The sequence below is a fragment of the Lissotriton helveticus genome, chromosome 9, assembly GCF_964261635.1.
Source record: "Lissotriton helveticus chromosome 9, aLisHel1.1, whole genome shotgun sequence".
Lineage (NCBI taxonomy): Eukaryota > Metazoa > Chordata > Amphibia > Caudata > Salamandridae > Lissotriton > Lissotriton helveticus.
In genome coordinates, this window is record NC_136070.1 from 76835407 (window position 1) to 76857208 (window position 21802).

Below are 21802 nucleotides of genomic sequence, written 5' to 3' on the forward strand. Positions count from 1 at the left end.
ATACGCCCTTTCCGGACACGACAGCGTGAGGGTTAAGGGAGCATGGTCAGATATACCCCTCTGTTTGATTTGAACCGCATCTATGCTGAGACGACCCTCCCCCAAAGTGAAAAAGTAATCAATTCGTGACAGGCTGTTATGTGTCGCCGAGTAATATGTATATTGGTGTTCATTGGGGTGCATAGTGCGCCACACATCTACCAGTCCCTGCGAGGCCACAAACTCGCTGAATCGGGAGGTGGCTGGGGCATGGTGTCGCACAGGGAATCTGTCCTGAGTGTTATGAATGACAGCATTAAAGTCACCTCCCACTATCGTGTCTCCCTCCGGGAGCTCCAGTAGGAACTTCCCCAATGCAGGAAGCGCTACGCTATGTAGTGCTGGGGGGATGTAGACCGATACTATGGTCAATGGCTTACCCTCTCATTGGCCCCAGGCTGCCGCGAATCTGCCCTGATCGTCCGTTTTCGTGGAGGCGAGCAAGAATGGGGATGACCTACGCAGAAGAATACCCGTCCCTCTCGATCCCGAGGTGAAGTCAGAATGTACTATCATTTGGTATCCTTTCCTATTTAATGCCTGGCTAGCAGTGCCCACTAAGTGTGTCTCCTGCAGTAGCACCAACGCTGGAGCAGCCCTCTTGATGCCCTGTATCACTAATCCCCTCTTGATTTTGTCCCCCAGCCCTCTCACATTCCAGGTCATAAGTTGCAGTGGTGCCACCTGTGCTAGCTGGTGGGGGCCTACCCCTGTAGCGTCAGCCCGTCTAATGTGTGCCATAGTGCAATTCTGGGTGCCGCCATCGTGACTGCCATTAGGGAACTCCTATACATGTAACTGGAAAGGACAGTGTCCTTACGCAGAGCTACCTCGCCTCGTGTTCCTTCATCTTGCATTAAACATTCATCCACCCCCTGTATCAAGGTGTTAAACTCAATCCCTCTCGAACAACCCCCCTCCCTGCCCTCATGCCAAACGGACTCAGAACTGTCCGCCCCCCCAACCTAGCAGAGTGCTTATCCCCCAACTTAAATTCAATACTTGCTCGTTGAGGTGAGGAATGCCCCATGATCGGCGGCCTCCCATACTCCTCTCGTGGGCCCTACGCCCGATATCCAAGGCAGACTCTCAGGCGTTCACCCCATGCGCCAATCGATTCCAGTTCTCAGGTGACTATTGTCCCGTGTCTGAGTCCTTCTCTCCGCTATCGGATCTCGGCGAGCGCTCCCTTCGTGTGTGGTCCGGGGTCAGCGATCTTGGACGACCCTCGGTGGTGCGGTCTGAGTTTGTCTTTCCCACTCTACGCTGCCGGGCAGCCGGCCTCCATCCATCAAGCCATTCTCGCGCCGACTCTGGGGTGTCAAAGAACCAAGTCCTGTTTTCCGCGACTATCCGCAGTCTGGCCGGAAAGATCATGGAGTATGGAATGTCTTGTGTTCTCATTTCACGCTTAATGTCCAGGAACGTTCTCCGGCGTCGCGCGACCTCCGCTGTGTAGTCCGGAAAGAAGGCAAGAGTTGCATTTTGTATCTTGATCGGAGGGGAGTGCCGGGCCGCCTGCAAAATGGCGTCCCTGTCGCGAAAGTTAAACATGCGAGCCAGGATGGGTCGCGGAGGGGCCCCCAGTTGCGGCTTGCCCCCCGGCACCCTGTGCGCTCTTTCCACTGAAAAGAACGCCGATAAGCCCTTGGGTTTAAGTTCAGTTTTGATCAGTTCTTCCACGAACAGGTCCATTGCCTCCCTGCCCTCCGATTCCGGAACTCCCAAAATCCTTATGTTGTTCCTCCTTGACCTCCCTTCCTGATCGTCCAGCTTATCCTTCAACGCTTTGTTTTCCGCTGTGATACGTTCCATTGCTGTCTGCAACTCCGACACATCTTCAACCAGTGACTTCGTTACCACCTCCAGTGAGCCCACTTTTTCTGAGATTTTGTGAAGGTCCGCTCTCAGTAACGTGACCTCTGTGGAAATGGAGCCCACCGTAGTTTGGACCTGCATCAAGGTGCGCATCACGTCATCCAACGTTGCCTTTGGGCTCTCGCCTGTTCCATCCACTGCTTTCCGGCCTGGTTGCTGCCCTTCTGGCGGCGAGGACGCTCCTTTATTATAGGCGTATTTCTCGAGGCGGGTTTGCGCTGCACCCCCTCTGGTGCCTTTCCCGGCCATCACGACGTTCTGCGCAACGTGCGTCTCCCACCCGCGTTTCCACAGTGGTTGGCGACCTCGGCCAGACTCTTTCTGCTTCCCGGTGATAGGGCCGCGAATTTCAGTGCACTCCGTCTCAATGTTCACAGGCGCGTGCCCTTGGTAGCGGCCCAGCGATGTTCTGGTCTTCCGCTCTCTCACGCCGCTATGTGGTGGGGCACCTCCCAATGGGACCCCAGGAGTGCGCCGGGAACGGCAGGCCTCGGGGAGAACGCGGCGGTATGGCTGCTGTATCCTCGAGTGAGGGGGCCCCCCCCACCCGAACCTCGAGCACCGCACCTCTCCGTCCGGCACCCTTCCCTGGCTCCGGGCCGCCGTGTGGGCGCGCAGTTGCACTCCGCTATACACGCGGTCCGCTCACCTGGGCTCGATTGTGCACATGCGGCCCCCGCGCCCCCAGCCGGGGACGCAGCCGATGCCAGGAGCTGTTGGTCGCAGGCGCGAGAGCAATGACGCGCTATCAGCGTCTCCGGCCGTCCTCCGCCCTCGCCGGTCCGCTGCCGTTGAAGCCGCCCCGTCCCTGGGGCTGTTTGCGCTGCTAGATGGGAGCTCGCTGCCGTCACACGGCTCAAAAACGGCTAGATGCCCTGTCGGCGACGGTCCGCCGTCCGTCCACCAGGAACTTCCGGTTCCGCCCGTCCCGGCACCTCAGACTTCCTGTCAGGGTGAGATGGCCCTCGAGCCCCCGGATCCGCACCGGCCTCGTGGAGGCGCGGGGAGCGCTCGCTCTTTCGGGTCTCAGGCGCCACCGGAGCCCCCGCCGTCAAGTCCGCCCGGTCCCGGGCCGCAGGTGGGTCCCCACAGAGGTAGTTAGTGGTCCGGATGAATATGCGGATAGTAGGAGAGGCCGCTCTAGTCACGCAGCTCGTCCTCTATGCTGCCGCCATGCTCGGCTGCAAGCCACGCCCTCCCTTTTTCCAACATTTAACATTGTTTAACTCACAGTCCGTCGCTCATGTCATAGTCTCTGAACCTTGCTGGCTTGACCACCGCCCTACCCCTCCGAGTCAGTCTTACCGGGGTAGTGGGGTTCCTTCCTTCGCTTCTTCCTCTGCTCAATAGCACATCCGCGCTTCCATCTACACCACTCAGGTCCTCTCCGATCGTCTGCTCCTGGTCGATGCCTCCAGCCTTTTCCTTTTGCTGTTCTCCTCCTCTCACTTCAAGTTCTACCTCCGGGTATTCTTGTTGACCAGTGCCGTGCTCTCCATCTCCTACATCTGCTCCGCCATAATTCCACGATAGAATTTTGTTGCATCTTGCCATGCGGTCCTGTGACCATACATTTCCGTCGCTAAGCAGGGCCGCTCTGCCCATTACTTCCTTCACCTGCATGGGCTTGCTGTATTTACTCTCTCCTTTCCTTTGTAACGTGGGTAGCTTTACTCGCACCCATTCCCCTTTTTCCAGTCCAGTGTCCTTCACGTTCCTCCGGTTATCATAGTGTTTTGTGTAAACAGCTTGTGCTTTCTCTATGTTGGCTCGCACCACTGCTGGAGACCATTCACTCACTATTGTTTTTTCTTTCCACACCCGATTGTCTTGGGTGAATGGCTCGCGGCCTCGCAATATCTGGAAGGGGCTGTAACCAGTTCCTGTGGGGGTGATCCTGTACGCCCACAGCATGTGCCATATGTCCTTCTCCCAATCCTTGTTGTCCGAGATGGCCGCTTGAACCGACCCCATCACCACTCTGTTGAAACGCTCTACTTGGCCATTTCCCGCCGGGTGGTATATGGATGTGTGCTTCGCTAGGATTCCGTTCCTTTGCATGAATTTGTTCCATTTGTCTGATTTAAACTGGGGGCCGTTGTCGCTGAGGATGGACTTTGGGATGCCTTCCCTCACAAAAGTGTCGGACAAGAATTTTATGATAGTCTCTGTGTCCATTGCCTCATCTATCTTCAATTCCAGCCACTTCGAATACCTGTCCACTAGGACACAAACATACTTTTGATCGGGCCCAGGATATCCACTGACAACTCCTCCCATGGATTTTTCGGGGGTTCAAATGTGCCCAACACCGGGCGCAGTGGTTTGAGCGTCTTGTCAGCACCCTGGCACCGTGAGCAGTCCCTGACGTGTCGCTCAGCTCTTACATCCATTCCTGGCCACCAGTAGTTCTGCTTGGACCTCAGTTTGAGTTTTCCAATTCCGAGGTGTCCCTCATGGAGCATGTCCAGTAGTCTGGGGATGATACTTGTTGGGGGGATGACTTTCTCTCCTCTGTACATAAATACTCCTTGGTCGTCCATCGATAGCTCTTCCCTGACTTCGAAGTATGGGTTGAGTTCCCCGCGGGTCTGTCTCTTGTCAGGCCATCCTTGGGTGATGTATAACTTCAATTCTTCTAGGGTCTGATCTTCCTCATACGCCTGTTTCCATTCTTGAAGGCTGATGATGTTTTCGTGGTCCTCCGTGAGTGCTACCCATTCTTCTGTTCCCGACTTGTCCTCTTCACTCGGCTCCATGGCTGCTGCTCTGCTCAGATAGTCTGCCACTCTGTTCTTGCTGCCTGGTATATACTCCACATCATACCTGAATTCAAGGAGTTTCAGCGTCATTTTCGAGATCCTGGGCGTGGCATCGGCATGCCCACTCGATGTTAGCACTCTCAGTAAGGGCTTGTGGTCCGTTCTCAATTGGAATCTAGTGCCCCATAAGAACTGTCTGAATCTTGTGGTAGCCCACACCACTGCCAGCATCTCCTTCTCTATCACGCTGTACTTTTTTTCTGTTTCACTCAGCTTGCGAGAAGCGAAGCTTAGAGTCTCCAGTCTTCCTTGCCCCCGGTCTTGCATGAGGACGGCGCCTAGTCCTTTATCACTGGCGTCTGTGGTCAAGACTGTCCTTCCTTGAGGGTCGTACCCTTGGAGTGGTATTGCTCCTGCCACTTCCTTTTTGATGATTTCGAATTCCCCTTGTGCTTCCTCTGACCAGCGGAATTCCGTATTCTCTTTCGTTAACTGCCTCATGTGGTGAGTCTTAGAGGCAAAGTGCTGCACAAACTTGCCATAGTATTCCGCCATACCAAGAAATGATCTGACTTCTTCCTTGTTGGTAGGTGGAGGTGCGTCACATATCGCTTTTACGTTCCCTGCTTTTAGTCACTCCTTGTACCCCTATTTCATGCCCTAGGTAGGTCACCGAGTTCATTCCAATCCGGCACTTGGAACACTCTGCTGTGAGTCCCTTTCTCTCTAAGATCCTCAGCACATTTCCAAGCTTCACGTCATGGTCAGGTCTATCTCTCCCCATAACCAGGATGTTGTCCTGGAAATACTGGACGCCGGCAGTGTCTTTGAACAATTGGTGCATCAATTTGTGGAATACAGCTGCCGCCGAGGCCAGTCCAAACGGCATTCAGCGGAACTGATAACACCCAAACGGGGTGATGAATGATGTGAGTCTGCGGCTCTCGGGGTGTAGTGCTATCTGGTGGTAAGCCGAGGTCAAGTCTATAGTGGTGTACCACTTGATTCCCCTGGTGCTGGCCAGCATCTCCTCTATTCTGGGTAAGGGGAACCTCTCCACCACGATATTCTTGTTCAGTTCGCGCAGGTCGACACACAACCTGATCTTCCCGCTGGGTTTCTTAACTACCACCAAGGGCGCCAGCCACTCAGCACACGTGATGGGCTCGATGATCCCCTTCCTTTCCAAGTCCTGAAGTTCCTCCCGTACAGCTTCCCTCACTGCCAACGGGATATTCCTCGCCTTGTGGACCACAGGCACGGCATCTTCCTTCAGAATGATTTTGTGTGCGAATTTCTCCAATCTTCCCACCGTGCCACCAAATACCTTGGGGTATTCACTCCTCCATCTGTTGAGGTCGGGCGACGCTTCCGGTTCCGTTAGTAATATCTGCTCTTTGCCTCCCGGATCCAGCTTTATGCCTAGGTCGCCTTGGTCTAGCCATCCAAGGACCGAGGGGCCCTTCTCCGACACGTAGAGCTTGCAGTGCGCGGACCGGCCTCTAAATTCGAAGTTCAATGGCCTGAATCCCGCCATTGGTATGCGGTCCCCGTTGTACGTGACGGGACGGATGTCTAGTTTTTTCTAGTTCTGGGCCTAGACGCGGTGCGAATTTCTCCTCCCACACCGCTCTCTGGATGATGGTGTAGGGTGAGCCTGTGTCGGCCACCACACTGATTGTGATGCCTCCTATTGACATCTCCAGGACCGGTTTCATTGTCCTTTTGCCCAGGACTTGGCATCCACGCTCATCACCTGGTCATAGATGCAGAGTACTGTGACGACATCCTCCTCTGCACCTTCTTCTTGATCCTCGCTGCCTTGACCGACATATCTCACCGTGCCTTTGGAGGCCTTCTTCCTACACACTTTTTCGTAGTGACCAATTATTCCGCAATACATGCATTTGGCGCGAAATGCTGGACACTTCCTGTCGTGCGCCTCATGCGACCAGCTTCCGCACCTATAGCATGGCTTCTTGTTGCTTCCCGCCTGTTTTCCCGAGGGGCCTGCGTTGCCCTGCCATTTGTTGGGTCCCCTCTCCGTTGATCTCTTGCTCTGAAAGTCTCTGCGAGGTTCATCATCGTCCACCTTGTTCACCATGGTGCTAGGCGCTGTCTCCTTCCTCGTTGCGTCCGCACACCTACGTGCTAATTCGGCCCGTTTGACGATGACCATCACCTCCTTCAGTGTGGTGTCCCCGCTGGCCCATAGTTTGTCCTGCACTGCCGTGCACGTGGTATGCATCACCACCTGATCTTTGATGAACTCCTCTTCCCAGTTGTCGTATTTGCACGTGGACGCCAACCGCTTCAGTGCTGCTACATATTCTTCCACTGTCTCTCCCGGGCGTTGCTTCCTCTGTTGGAAATTGAATCTGTCCACGGATACACACACTGCCGGTCTGAAGTGTTCATTAAGGTCGTCGATTGCGTTGGCATATACATCATCGTCCGTGGTTGTTCTTTGTTTCGGTACCAGGCTCTTATAAATTCTCAGACCTTCCGGGCCAAGGTTCAGCAACAAAATGCGTTTCTTTCTCGTGGGTTTGAACTCCTCTTCGTTTTCATCTTCCAGGACACCTATGAAATTGTCAATGTATTCCCTCCAGTCCTCCCACTTCATAAGTGGTTCTCCTGGTCGGGGTAGAAACTGCACCGGCGCCATTGCGTATCCAGCTTGCGCGCTCATTTTCTCTTTCTTGACCGTGGGTTGCACACTCCCTTGGCTTCTGGGGCTCCCCGGTGTATTGTCCTGCTCTTCCTCACTTGCACGGGCTTGGGGACTATCTGCGTCAGTCCCCTCGCTTTTTGGTGGGTTATCCAGCGCGGTTTCCCTTGTCTCGTGGTTTGCGGCGTGGTGTGGCGCGCTTTGCTGCACGTTGCTGGGGTCTGTCCACCCTCCGGGGTTGCACTGTGCCACCCTTCTGGTTGCTCTTGGCCTCTGCCACGCTTTTTAGGGTACCTGTGGGGTATTTGTTGCACTGAAGATCTTCCTGGCCCTTTGTTCCTCTGGGCTCCTGTCTTGCACTGGTGCTCTCTGTCCACCTGTGTGGTTGATTTTTTTTCTTTTTTCGGTGTTGCTTCCTTCTGGGGGCTGGGGGGTCTGCTATCCCACTCTCGTCGCCATTGTAATGTCTATAGGCCCCCCCCAAGGAAGACACCGAAGCCGTAGTGCAGATTAACTTTCTTTATTGCTTGTAAATCCCTAAAGAGCGCCGAGCCTCTGTCCTAACGTCGGCTCATCGCGCTTCTTTTGCTCTCCGAGCGCCGATGCGCGCGCAGCCAACATGGCCGCCGGCACGTCACGTCGCCGACGTGACGTGCAACCACTAGACTGCCACTACAGTGCCATGTGGCACGCAGAGTTGATAACTGAAGAACGCCTTGTATGCAATCTCAGAATTCTTTTAAACAGATATAAAAACAATTAGAATGCCAGGCATTTATTTGTTCATTCACAAATTTATTAAGGTGCTCCATTCTGCTGTTCAGATGCTTTTATGTGCTTGAGGATGTTCGGAGTGTGGGCGCATTAAACAAGCAATTGGCAAAGCCTTGCCATTGTAAGATGGCACAATAGTTACATTTTAGGTAAGATTTGTGTTTCTCTGTGATATATGAAAAATTAATATATCTCACTAAGTACGTTCTTTTTTGTGTCAGTATCAAGTATTTTCTTGTGTTTGTTAAGATATATATGTCACTCCATATATTGGTATTTCCTAGGTTACCAGGGAGATATAAATGATTTAAATTAAATTTTACACTTCCTTACTGAAGCAATTGTTTATATGTACTGGCAGTTCCCCAGGTTATGTGGGTCATTGGGTCATTCCTTTCCTTTTGATGGTAATTTAGAGATGAGCATAACAACAGTTGTTTGTTAAAATATACATAAAAAATGACTATCACCTGCCTTCTATTCCATTTTCTCAGCTTTGGGTGGCCTGGAATAGTCTGAATTGTCACACTTGGAGTAATGCGATGTTTAGTAGTTGTGTCAGTAGGGTCATTGGCAGCTCTGGAATAGGCAATGGGTGGCGCAACCTGGACTGGCCTCCTGAGAAGGGTCCCGGCACTTATTTTTTCACAAATTAAGCACTGGTTGACACATGCCTTTTTTTCTGTCAGTAGGTCTTTACTGACCAGAAACTTTAGCTCAGCTTGATTCCTGAGCGAGAAATTAGCAATGCAAGTTATTGTTTGGAAGGTGGCTGTCTCTTCTTTCTGACAGTCTAAACTTTTATTCATTTAGTGTAGGGCCTCCTTCACCCTCAATTTCTATTCTTTAGTGTCTCTCGTGGTGATACAAAATCAAAGAAATGCACAGTCTTCACCAGGCAGAGCCCATTCTTAGTGTAGGGGGTGCTTTAGCATTTGGCTTACAGCTGAGGGTTACAAAGTATTACCCTTGTTCGTGGTGATCTCTGATCTTCAAAGAGGAGACCCCAGGATAGGAGAGGTTTTTCTGTTTATATGCCTGTTCATCCAGAAGACAGCCTTCTGATTTTTTTGCATGCTCTTAGTTGTCAAGGGTTGTGTGGTATCAGAATATCATGAGCATGCTAACAAATATGCAACATGGAAACTACCATTATGAAAACACCTTTTGTTCCAGGTCAGTTAATTACAACCGTTTGAAGGTATCATCAGTTCTGCTTTCAGCCAACATTGTTATTTTTTTAATCTAGACAAGAGTTTAAAGTTACAAGGGTAACTCTTAGCCTATTTTAACTCACTATCATTCACAACAATCTACATTGAGAGCCCTTACACCTTTACCCGCACTTCACCTACGGCATAAAATAAAAGAACTCCGTCAAAGAGCCCCCTTGAGGGTGCCTGCAGGCATCGCAGCGCCAGCCCGACGAGGAGCCTGTCCTATGATGAAGCATGACGCCCATCTGGGTGTGTGAGGGCTCTTGTTCCTGAGCAATCAGTTGGCCCCATCTGCAGTTGTAAGAACACAAGTGCTGTTACAACACACTACCATTACAATGCAAACCTTTACCACACATATGCCTTTACAACGCATGCCTTTACAACACATTTCACTGTAATAGCATGATTGGTGAAGGCATATAAGTAACCATTCTTGTATAGTTTCCTTATATCTTTCTTTGTTCTTTCGATGAGTCAGTTAATACAGCAATACAGCCAACATGTGTTTCTCGCACATTTGAGCTTCTTCAGGGCTGTTAAGCTTAAAAATCCTATATCAATATTCTAAAAACACATACAGTTGAGGATACGCACTGTACAAGGATATTATAACCTATAAATGAAAAAACTTATTAAACATAAACCTAGGAACAAAACCATTTTCCATACACATGAGGATATAATATAAGATATATATTCCAATCCGTGATCTACAATATGTCTAATCTTTGTATATCTTAGAATACATTTCATACGGAAAATAACAAAAACAAATTCAAATGGCACCATGTTAAATACACTTCATATTTATATTTCTACAGTGTTCATTGTATGAACTTAGTACCTACGGTGAATAATGGCAAAATCTGAACTTTTTACTCCCTTTATTTGGGTCTCCAGGGTTATTCTTCTAATCATGAGTTGTTATTGTGTCTTCTTATTTAATTTAAATGGTTGTGTGGTAAGTTTTTACCTCTCAAATTAGTTGAACGTGATGACTATAGTCATGTTATTGTTATCTTTAATCTGCTGTGTCTGCGATAGTATAGCTCACTAAAATGGATAGAGAACACTGGACAGTGTAACTATAGTTCTCTACAGTCTATGTTGTTTCCTAAATGGCATTATTAGCCTTTTCGTATCTGAATCCATACTCAAATTATCAACAAGGAGTTTGTTCCACACTAATCTTGTGCGTTTATCTCAATTGCACCTTCCGCACGAGCCGTAATCGGATACTAAATAATAACCTAGAGAAAAATATCAACGTGAAAAATGGGGTATTATTTAGTATCCGTGATAGTGTCCTCATTTACTGATACCACTGCGATTTGGTATTAGGAAGGGACGCCCTAAACACGCCTCTTCCTAATACCGAATCGCAAACCCAACATGCTATTTATTAATAGGTTACCGAATCGCAAATAGGGCTTCCTACATCCCAAAAAGCTTTTTGCATTTGCAAACAGGCTGATTCTGTGAATCGGCCTGTTTGCGACATGGAAATATGTTTGTACATGTGGCCCATAGTCTCGTCCTGCTTCTCGGGTAGCCTAAAACCTCTTAGCAGCTAGTGTGCTGGCCCATCTCCATAGCGAATTGATGCAAGCTCCTGCTCTTGAGTTGGGATAGCGACTAGTTTCCAGACTTGTGGTCTTCCCCTGGGAGCGTCTTTAGCACTAAACCCATATGCTGCAGCAGCCAGATTTGCTCCCCCACAAAGACTTTGCACTTCTGATAATTACAAAATATGAAACATGCTTCAAGGGCTACCAAGACTTGATGTTTGAACATTCAAGGAACCCCTCCTCACTGTGAGTAAAGACTACGTGTTACTGCATCTATCAGGATGCACAGGGGAGAATGGGGCAGTCTGGCCAGCCAGTTTTCCATCCTCTTTCACGCTAGAACATACCAAAGAAAGCTAGCCAATCAGAAGTTACTCCCGTTGCATGATTCCCAGCCACTGAGGTGTGACCACAAACCTTGGACAGGGTTCATGCCATCTGTGTCGGTAGTGCCAGCCGTCACTTGAATAGGTCAAGAACTCAGATCTGGTGTAGGCTTTGTGGAACCTTGGAAAGAGTGCCTAAATTGTCAAACATCCACAAAATCTGTCCACCTCATCTTCCTAGCCTTTTATGAGATGTTTCTTAAGGGTTAAAATATTCGGCTCTACCCTAATCACGTGTAATGATACTTTAATAACAACCAGAGTTACGAAATGTGATGTAAAACGTACCTCCCACTGGGTACAGGAGATGGATTCCAAGCAGCTGTAGTAATATCTACAGCAAGGTGGCCAACCTAGGTCCAGAAGGCTTTCATAATGGAACTATGTTGGACACCACAGTCTATAGAATTTTCCTCCTGTACTATATGGGTCAACTCCTTTTCTTGCCATTCTCTCTAGATATCTGTGCAAAGAAACTTAGCAATGTATTACCTATTCAAGGGGTGAAGACTTCCGCCTCAATGTGAGTGTTCCCTACGTAGATTCCAGTTCTTGGAGGTCTAAGTGAGGCTTATCTAGACAAGTTCACAAATCTTTAACAACTGCCTAAGGATTTTGCAAGATAAATGTATTTCAATAACATCTAGTATGCCTGTCAAGGTCACTAATAATCAGCTTTTGAGACATAGTTTGATATACTTGTTCATAACGTAGACAATAAAAATAATAACAACACAAAAGTCATCATCAACATTTTCTTACCCTTGCTTTGTTGCTTCAAGTATTCTGTGCTTTTGTAGTTGATGTGGCCCATTTGGTGGAGGTAGGCAGAAAGGCAGTTCTTTGCAGTACCTCCTGAATGTTGCCTGAGGCTATGATTACTCATATGGACTGGGATTTAGAGCTACATTATTGGTCTCTCTCTATGCATTCCATTTGGGAAACTCTAAAAGATGTAGGACGAGGGAGGCTGGCAGAACCCTGTTTCAGTCCCTACGAGGACCGACAAGGTTCTATTCATTCACCTATGTATTTAAAATTGTATGTGGTGCACCTGAGAAGATATTGTGAAGGTTTGGCCTCTCTTGTCATCAGTATGGACAACTCTACCTTAATGTATCACCACTAAGCACCAAGGCACTTCCTTGAAGCAGTTTTTAGATTGGACATTCGAGGACTACCTTAATTTCAATACCACCAGGAACCAATTCCTGAAAACAAGGGACAAGTTTGGTCACAATTATTGGGGGGTGGAGGGGGCTAGCACCAAATTTCCCAACTATCACGCAGGCATTAGCGGTACTTTAAACTAAATATTTTGTAAATTAACAAAAAAGTTTTAAGAACTTCAAAACAGAGAGGAGAATGAGTGTGTGTTTTAGTCTATGTGTGTATGTAAACATTCTAGGTGAAATCCGACAGACACCTTACCATACCCGACTGAAAGTTACTGTACCCAACTATTTAGTAGATAATACATTTATTAGGGGAGTGTAACATCCCCTGAAACTACGCCCCTGCCTGAAAGTATGTGGCACCGTTGAATGTGCTCTAGTGTCAGCACATTGCATCGGGGTGATTTACGAGGGCCAACCTCAAAAATAGCTGCTGAAACTGGAATCTGGCTAGGACCCACTCTATTATTCACTGACAGTTGCATCGGTCCGTCACAACCTAATCTGGCAGCTCTTTAAGTTAAATATTGGCAACATGGAGTTCACCTGCACCCTTATCTTTTTTTATTTTTAACATTTTTTATTGGTCCTGCACCCTTATCTTGACCAGTTCTAAATCCTTCCTCATATTCTGTAAGCACTCCCGCTCAACAGCTGCCCATGCAATCTCCCTAGCTGGATTTCTTCCAGTTTCATTTCTAGTTACTGATTGAAAATGTCCTCTTAAGTTTCATATTTTCTCTGTTATGAATTCCAGTTGAGTACTCTGATACCTGCTTGGAGTGGATCATACTATAGGGCATTTGGGACCATATTATCGAAAGCGCCCCGAGGGCACACCGGCCGTGTAGACTGGCTCTTTCCCCCCAGGGCACTTTGGTATTACAGAATGGGATGCTGTCTGTTGTGTGGCCTCTTCTGTCACAGAGATCCAGTTGGTGCTAAACGTGCATGGCGTGCTCTCAAGGGAGCCTCTCATAATTTATACAGGGATGTGGCCGAGTGCAATGAGAGAATCTTTTGCCAATGGCCGGCTTTAGTGCTGGTGGCACCCGCTGCAACAATCAGTTTTGGCGCCCCCACCCCCATGACCACCTCCTTGGATTCTCTCACTACCGCCGGGCATAAGTGCCCCTCATCTCTCCAATCATAAGTTATTGCTAAACACGGCACACCCTCTGAGGACGGATGTACGTCGTTACAACGCATGCTTTTACAACGCATGCTTTTACAACGCATGCCTTTACGACGCAAGTTTTACAACGCAAGTCGTTACAATAACTTGCGTTGGGGGGCGCTGGATAGTGAATAGTTTAATTTACTATTCCAACTCCAGTCCTCGTGGATAGTAGGGAAGGTGTTGGATAGTAAATTAAAACTATTCCCTATCCTAGAGCGCCCCCCCAGCGCAAGTCGTTGTAAAAGTTGCGTTGTAATGGTTGCGTCGTAAAGGTACTTCATTGTAAAAGTTGCGTGGTAAACCCTGTTCCCCTCTGAGGACAGCACCCCCTCCACAGGTCAGCGCCCAGTGCGGCCGCACCAGTTGCACTGCCCTAAAGCCGGCCCTGCCTTTGCCTTTGCACTCACTCACATTACAAACACGGGCACAGAGACAGTTAAAGACAGCCGCGGGCCGTGGAGGGAGTTACGGTGGGGCAGGGAGGCGGGGAGGGGGAGGGGCAGGGTGGAGGGACCTAAACACTGGCATATGGATTATTGCAGGTAAGTACATAATTTAATTTGTAAAACGAAATTCGTAGCGCGCACTGCATCGCATTTTGCGATGCAGTGCGCACTACGAAATTCGTTTTAATAATTAAATTGTGTACTTACCTGCAATAATCCATATGCCAGTGTTTAGGTCCCTCCACCCTGCCCCCCCCCCTCCCCGCCTCCCTGCCCCACCGTAACTCCCTCCACGGCCCGCGGCTGGTTAAAGAGGCACATTGATTGTGCGCCACATAAAGCTGGTGTGCAGTCAGTTTGCCTCCTGAAGGCGCCCTTTGAAAGGGGGTAAAAGGTGGCACAGCCCCCCCCCCCCAGAACCCCAGCTCGAGGCGGATGCAGTCACTCACTGCTTCCACCTGCAGGGGGATCTCTGCCCCCTTTGACATGCAGGCCAGTTGTCATATGCACAGTGAAAAATGGCCTGGCGGCTTCAAACAGCAGCTCCATCTTTCACAAGTGAGCGGTTGCCAATACCGGTGGAGGTTTGCTGCTGCACTGGGAACAGCAAATAAGCTGTGGTACAGCATGGAGTATTGCTCCACTCTGAAAGCAAGCAACTAAATTAATAAAATGTATACTACTTGATTGGTGTTTTAACAATGCCATGAGTGTTTGATCTAACTGCAGGGTATTGTTTGAGCACTAAAAGTATCTACTCTACCTGTGGGAATACAGAGGGCACGAGGGCACGTAGGATGGTATGACTGGTGCAACCCCAAGTGGTGCCGACCATGGCGGTGCTGAATTTAGAAATAACTTATGTGTTTAAAAGTACCTGCTGCAGAATCCTTGTGTGTTCAGCAGCTTTCAGGAAACAATAGGAATGTCAACATAACTCTGGTGATTAATGATCCAGCTGGAGAAAAATCTGAGTTTTGTCTCGTGGCAGTTTTGACTCATCATAAAGTGGAGCAGAGGTTTAACATGCCTGCTGCAAAGAACATGTGGGATGCAGATCACAGAACTATGTTTCATGTGGATAGCTCAGTAGGTTACTGCTTTTTGTCACAGAGATCCTTTTGTTACTTGCAGTTGATAAATGACAATCCTAATATAGCCCAGTGTCCTATGAACTATCTGCAAAGAGCAGTGCATGGTATGGGCTAGAACATTATGTTTTCTTCCCCAGTCTTTCATAATCCTAATGTTGCTAAAAAAAGGGCTTGTTTGGGGGGGAAATAGATTTTGATTGGTAAAGCCAAACGCAACCAATGTGGTGCATTTTAAATCCCGAGTTGGTGCTTCTCTGTAACAAACACAATAAATATATACTGCCTACTAGTATGGATGACAAGTGAACCTTACACCTTTTAATAGTCATTGTCTTATGTAACATTTCCTATAGAAAGATTTACACACAGATTAATCTTTGTCTCTGTAGAATGTGTGTGTGAGGTAAAGTGCTCTGACACCCTACTCTGGTATGAGTCGCACTAAATAAGGGATAAAGGCCCACATGCATCAAGCATTTTTGCAGTCGCAAACGGTGCGATTCCTTAAAATCGGCCGTTTGCGAATGCAAAAGTGCTTGTTGGGATGCATCATGCCATTTTAGAAGTCGCATCTTTTTTACGATTTCTAAAATTGCGTTAGCATTTAAGAAATCGCAATTGTGCGATTTCTTAAATGCTATGCATCATTATAGAAAAATATGCATTTTTTAAAATTGGAAGTGCAAATTACCACGAAGTTCAACTTCGTGGTAAATTGCGAAATTGATTAAAAATGCACAAAAATGCATTTTTTAAACTGTAAAGTTACACACACACATGTCCTTAGGACATGTGTGTATGTAACTTATGCTGAAAAGTACATTTCAGGGGTGCATGGGGGGGTCCTTTGGACCCCCCCCTGCACCCATGAAATTTTCTAAGTGCCACTCGCAATTTCCATTGACTCCTATGGGCCTTTTGGCCCATAGGAATCAATGGGAATTGCGAAAATTAAGTTAAGAAATCGGTATTTCTTTGGGATTCGGTAAAAATTGCGATTTTTACCGAATCCCACAAGAATACCGAAAATATTGATGCATATCATTTTGCATTTCTTAATTTGCGATTCCTTATTTTTCGCAAATTAAGAAATGCAAAAAGACACAATGATGCATGTGGGCCAAAGTCACCCTGCCTCATAGTATAAACATATTGGAAGTCACCAGGGAGTTCCAGATTCATACAGGAAAACAAAGCCTATGGTCGAGATCCTTTATGAAGTTATGGAACTCTGAGGTGTCATGCAGTATTCTTATATACGCAAGGGGGTACTTTATCACAAATAATACAAGGCCATACCATCACCTTTCCCACAAACCACTTAAAACCTTGGTGCATAGCTCTTTCATATTATGCAAACATGAAGAATATAAATAAAACCTCGAAGTGTAAAATGAAACAAATGTAACACCTGTTAGGTATTTGTTGCAACCATATTTTAGAAACAGTTCAAAACAAGTAAGTTTAAAAAAAAAGCTGCAGTAGCTCAGAATGTGAAGAAACTTGCAGAGAGATGTTAGCTTTTCTCTATGTAAGGAGTTAAAAAAATAAACATATTTTCTCTGCTTTATAATCTATTAAAATAGAACAGAAGAAAGAAAAGCAACGTTCGTAACTGTAATAACTTATAATAGTCGAGTTCTGATGTCTTTTCTTTATAATCAGCAACAGGGTGCGCCACAAGTCCCCGATTATAAAGAAATTAGAGACTGACATTTATACAGGGATTACAAAATTCCTTGTATTATAAAACAAATAAAATGCATGTGAAAGAGGGGCATTGGAGAGATAAGGGGCATTGCTGGAGGGTGATAGTGAGTGAATAGATGGAGAGGGAGGTCATGGAGGAAGGGTGCCAAAAAGATTCTTGCACTGGGCGCCACCAGCATTATAGCCGGCCCTGTAGTAGACACAATCTTGTGATACGCCAATCACCTCCCTTCCTCCCAGCCAAGGCATTCAGAAATTAGACAAGGCTTGTCAACATAACTATAGCAGCAAAGAAAGCAGGGAAGAAAAAAACAGGTTATCCCTCCACCTACTGTATGCGTACGCGAAAACCCACGCTTCTCCCGCCTTGGACAGCCGCGTGCCTTTTGAAAAATCAAGTAAGGTAGCTGCTGTCTCAGCAGCAAATCAAATGCTTCCAATTCAGTTTGCCCTGAGGTGAAACACTGCTGTAGCAAGACATCAGAGCATCGTCGGAGACACAGATACTCCATCGTAATTTAACTACCGCAAGCCTGTGGGAAATAACCATATAGTACATGCTGAACAAGCGCTGCCTTCATTTTATTTTGCATGGCATAAATATAAAGCACATAAATAATACATAAAGGTTTTTGGGATTCTGCTATACCGAGACACTTTTTCAGTTTCATCACAAAAGGACCAGTTTGCTGATAGGTAAGGCCTAGGATGGAGCAGATTTCAAGTTCTGTTTTATAGACACTTTGTGTTGGTTGTACCACAAGCTAACTGATACAATAATATCAGTAGTAACAATGTAAGCAAGTGGGGGTAATGACTCGTTAACAGAATAAATAAAAGTGAAGAATTGTCACAGTTTATTGTATGCACTTAGGTTTGGTATGTAGGGACACGCTAAATTTAAATTACCTCGACTTAATTCGCACACATTCAGGAATTTTGCATTATGCTTGCTATGTGAAATTGCAGATAATACACAATTGCATTAATTTGTTTAATTATGCACCATCTGTGTTAAAGATTTACCACAAAAATGCCATTCATGAAAAAAACGTACTGCAAACACATTGAAACAACAGAACATGAGTGCTGCTTTTGTTTTATTTGCAGTTTTTAGCGCAAAATACGTTCTTCTATCACAATGGATGTGAGTACGCATTTCATTCTAAAATACAGCACTAAATGATGGTTTTGTATTTTCCGTAATTTGGACAAAATTCCATGTAATCGTACAAAAGCAAACTATGCACACTTTGTACACCCCTGTTCATATGACGATATTGTCTCTCATTTTAGGCCTGGCTTTGTAGTGCTTTTGCTAGTCACAGTAAATTATTGCAAATGAGAAAAAAGAAGACACCCAGTGTGGAGAATGTAGAAGTGCTTTGAGATTAGTTGAGAGAGTCTGACTATCTGAGTGGCTAACACAATTGCTTTGTTTTCATCGGTGGCCCTCTGCCGGTGACACACAATGCCATTCTTACAGAAAGTACTTCAAGGTAGTGATTTGTTGTGAGAGCTTTTGATCCAAATCAATGCAATGGCTGACTGATGGTTAATGGTAATGTCCTCTATGTATTCCACCCTTCCTTGCATGACAGTGTTTTGTTAGTGTTTCATTGCATGGAGAAATCGTCAGCACGAAAACATAAACAGATGCAACTACAGTCAAAAATCAGTGTTTTCTGCTGTAGTAAAGCTACAAGAGGAGAGCGGTCGAGGGTGCCAACATCCACACCCCCACCAGACTCCAAGATATTCAGAGGAACCGACTGGGCCTTAATGGTGCTCCTCGAGCTCTTGGTTGGACAGCGATGGTAATTGAGTGTACGCACTAAGCCGTATGAGGGTAGTAGGGATATGCACTTATGGTCAAGTCTGAAGTGTTTCTACAGTATTCGGACAATATATTGTGTAACAAAAATATCACGCTTCACAAATAATGTGCCAAAAACATTGTGTTGTCAAAAATACCATCAAGCAGCATACAGAATGTAAGAATATTGTTTTTTAGGTATTTAGTATCTCTTTTTTAAATATAGTTGTGTACAATGCAGTTCTATTTCATAAACTTGTTAAAATATTTTTTAATTAGTTTTATTAATATTACTTATTTTAGTGTTAGTATTAACAGTTATTATTATTTTGAATTAGCTTTAGTGTAGTTTGTAAGTTTTGATATGAATGTTCTTAAAAAATGTAATTAGAAATAGTAAATTTGTTAGTGGTTGTAGGGTTTGTATGAGTATTAGGATGGGAAGTTGAAAAAATATGGATTACGTATTTGTGGTAACCATTTATACATGTTAATTGTTATATTTTATTTTATATTAATTTATTTTATCTGTTTGTCAGTTTTTGTTTTTCGGATAGTAGGGAGGGTAATGTTTTAATGTAAAATATATATATTTTTTGTATTTGTAATAAAACATCTGTATTTTGCAATTTCAATTGTATTTGTTTTGTGTTTAATTAATATATTTATTATTTTAAATAAGTTATAATTATGGTTTATTTTATTTAAAAAGTTTGGAGTGGGAATAATAAATTGGACCTTTCCAAAGTCCAACGCTCTCTCTACTTTTGCGCAGGTTGGAGTTAGAGTAGTGACTTTTAGCTACCCAAATCAAATTGTTTTTAAAGTTGTTTTAATATATGTATTTGTTTTCAATTAGTTAATTTACTATAGATTATTTTTTAATGATGTATTAAGAATTGTTTTGTTCATTTATTTTTATGTTGTTAATTTTAAAATCTAGAATTTTATTTTATTTCTGTTGTTTAATAGTATTATTATGTTTGATTTTTTAAACAAATATTGTTTATTTTTTATTTGCAGTTATTTTCAAGTATATATTTTTAATGTATGTTTGTAAGCTATAATTGTTTAGACATTTTGTATATTTTGTAAATTAACATTATTTTTAATGTCAATATATATTTTAAAGCTAGTATAGTGTATAATATTTAAAATGTGCTATACTTACCTATGTTAGATGATAATGTGGTCTTCTATATGTTTATGTCGATACTTTTGCCGTTACATATAAAGTATGTAAATTCAATATTTGCATTCTCAAAATATTTTTGACAAGATTTTTGTTACTGATATTTTTGTAGGCAATATTGTGTCAGACAACTGTTCCTCTGTATCATGGAGATCCAATGTCAGTGGCACACCATTCACAGTAGTTGTGTGTATTTAACCATGCATTGAAACTTTGCCTCCATGCAGCCTAAGCGCACTGATGCTCCTCTTGTCACCCTTAGGTGAAGATGGAGCCCTGCTATGGGAATTATGCATATCTGGTGTTTTTTTTTAATTTTTTTAGAGTTTTATATAGCGCAAACTAACTAGACCCGAAACATCAGGTATCAGAGCGCTTAACAAGAGCACCAGTTTCGTTACATGAGGACACATTCATTTTTGTTAGACATGGGGAGATTAAGGGCCAGATGTAGGTAATCCAGATTTACCGATTCTAAAATACCGAATTTTACCGATTCGGTAATTTAGAATCGGTAAATGGGATGTAGGTAAAAACTCGTTAAATTTTACCGAGTCGGTAAAATTCGGTATCACCCATTCGGTATTTACTGATTCGATATTTACCGAATTGGTCTTTTCCGAATTGGTAATTCCCATTCATTCCTATGGGCCTCCAGGCCCATAAAAATGAATGGGAATTACCGATTCGGTAAATACCGAATCGGTAAATACCCAATCGGCTATTCAAAAAAAGAAAAACCTAGGAGTCAGCCAATTAGGTGCAACCACCCCCCTCCCAACCAGGAAGTGGCTACACCCAGGCAGGTGCAAGCAACCAGAAGCTTCTGGAGAGCCTGTGTAAGCAGAGCAGAGTCCCTGAGCCACAGGAAAACACCAGTGAGAAGGAAGGTGCAGAGAGGAAGAAAAAAATCAAATTCAGCAGCATGGAGCTGCAGGTCCTCGTGGAGGAGGTGGTAAAGGAACACCAAAAATTATTTGGGAAGCAGTCACTGACAGTGGCAGAATCTGCCAAAAGGAAGATTTGGCTTGAAATACAGTCAAAGGTAAATGCAGTTGGAGTGACCTCACGGAAGATAGACAACCTGAAGAAGAGGTGGTACGACCTCAGGAGCTTAACCAAGAAAAAAATTGCAGAGCTCCACAAAGAGGCAAACCGTACTGGAGGAGGGAGGAACAGGGCACCTGCCCTGACAGAGCTGGAGGAGCTGGTGGAGTCCACCATAGAACCAGAGAGTGCCTGTGGACTGGTAGATGCAGACAGCTCAGCCAGAGATGCCACCGGAAAAGGTAAGAAGCATGCACCCCCACCCCATCACCTTCCCTTTCCCCTATGTGGCAGTGTTAACCCAACTCCAGTAGAGGTAGCAATATACACCAGCAATGCATTATGGGAGATGTAGTCATTGAAACATCTACTATGTCATACATCACACCAAGCAGCAAGTTATGCGACACACATCAGTGATAAGCAAGCTGAGGCAATAGCTACAGTGTTCCAGTGATTAGAATTTAATTGTATTAGCAGTGCTGCAGGAACACAGAGCTAATGTACGTTTTAATGTCCACAGGCGAGACATCTCGCAGGCGTACCAGGGAGAAGGAAGGCAGTGCACCACAGAGGGACGACACCCAGGAGGCAGGCACAAGTGCAGGGAATACCACAGAGGACACGGGTGCACCAACAGCACAGCCAGCCTCCCAAGACCTGCAAATGTCTCCACAGCTGCAGGCCTCTCCAGAGCGTTCCGGCTCCCCTCTGCTACTCTCCTCACCTGAACTGCCTGCGTCACTGCCTCCTACAACACCTGCAGTTCAAAAGAGCAAGAGGATTGTAGTTGCCACACTAGTCCAAATGGAGCCATCAGCAGGTGACATGGTGGGGGATGAGA